Source organism: Triticum aestivum, chromosome 2D, assembly GCF_018294505.1.
Source record: "Triticum aestivum cultivar Chinese Spring chromosome 2D, IWGSC CS RefSeq v2.1, whole genome shotgun sequence".
Classification (NCBI taxonomy): domain Eukaryota; kingdom Viridiplantae; phylum Streptophyta; class Magnoliopsida; order Poales; family Poaceae; genus Triticum; species Triticum aestivum.
The window spans coordinates 478,625,841-478,627,595 of record NC_057799.1 but is presented as its reverse complement, the minus strand read 5'-3'; positions in this window follow the sequence as shown (position 1 = coordinate 478,627,595).

Here is a 1,755-nt window from a genome sequence, read left to right as displayed (position 1 = left end):
CCTATGCGCGCAGGGGTCTGGGCCCATCGCCCTATGCACACCTGCACGTTGCGTACGCGGCCGGAAGCAGACCTAGCCCCCTTAATACAAGCGCGAGCTTACGGTCCAATGCGGCGCGCGCCACTCAGTTGCTGACGTCAAAAGAGCTTCGGCTGATACCACGACGTCGGGATACCCATAACTACTCCCACGTAGATGGTTAGTGCGTATAGACCAAATGGCCAGACTCAGATCAAATACCAAGATCTCGTTAAGCGTGTTAAGTATCCGCGAACGCCGACCAGGGCCAGGCCCACCTCTCTCCTGGGTGGTCTCAACCTGCCCTGTCGCTCCGCCACAAAGTAACAGTCGGGGGCCGTCAGGAACCCAGGCCCACCTCTACCGGGATGGAGCCACCTGTCCTTTCAGCCCCCTCATCAGAATCACTTGCGGGTACTCCTCGAGCCGACCCGGCTTTAGTCACCACATGTGTCATGTATATAATGTATGTAGTATATACCCATGATCACCGCCCAGGTGATCATGGCCCGATAGTATAGCACAGCAGACGGACAAGAATGTAGGGCCACTGATGGAAAACTAGCATCCTATACTAAGCAGTAGGATAGCAGGTAGGGGAAACAACTGTAGCAACAATGACATGCTATGCAACGGAATAGGATTAATCGAAAGCAGTAACATGCTACACTACTCTAATGCAAGTAGTAGAGAGTAGAGTAGGCGATATCTGGTGATCAAGGGGGGCTTGCCTGGTTGCTCTGGCAAGTAGGAGGGGTCGTCGACTCCGTAGTCGAACTGGGCAGCAGCAGTGTCGGTCTCGTAGTCTACCGGAGAAAAGAGGGGGAAGAAACAGTAAATACAATGCAAACATAAGCATGACGATGCGTGACATGAAAACGAGCGGTGCTAGGTGTGACCTAACGCGACAGTAGATGGTACCGGTGAAGGGGGGAAACAACCGGGAGGTATTCCCGATGTTTCGCGTTTTCGGACAGACGGAGCGGAGGGGGAAAGTTGCTAGTTCGATAGGTTAGGGAGGTGTGGTGGACGAACGGACTGCGTAATCGGATTCGTCTCGTCGTTCTGAGCAACTTTCATATAGAAAACATTTTCATCCGAGTTACGGTTTAAAAGATATGAATTTTCAAAGTTTATTTGAATTTCTGGAATTATTTGAATTTAGCAAAAATGAATTATGACGTCAGCATGAGGTAATGCTGACGTCAGCAGGTCAACAGGTCGGCTGACCAGTCAAACCAGACAGGTGGGTCCAGTGGGACCCACATGTCAGCCTCTGTTAATCTAATATTAATTTAAACTAAACTAACAGTCTAATTAGAGGGGTGGGCCCCATATGTCAGTGAGTGATTAGTTAATCTAATTATTTTTATTTATAAAACATTTTTTTTAATTTTTGCGGCGGGGCCCGCATGTCAGTGGCTGGGCCTGCCCAGTCAGCAGTTGACCGGGTCAACCCAGTCAATTGGGCCCACGGGGCCCACTGGCAGTGGCACTTGGGGTGGCCCCAGGCCAGCCACGTCGGCGGCCGGCGCCGGAGCGACTCCGACGAGCCAAACGCGGCGGCGCGGCTCGGGAGGGGCGCGGGTTTCGCGCACAGGGGGTCTGCGGGGTTGTGGCTGGGCGCGTTCGACGCGGCTCGGCGCCGCGCGTCCAACGGTGGTGGCCGGAGTGGCTGGAACGGGCGGGGGCGAGCGCTTCGAGCTCGCCGGCGGCGAGCTGCTTCGGGCTGGGGCG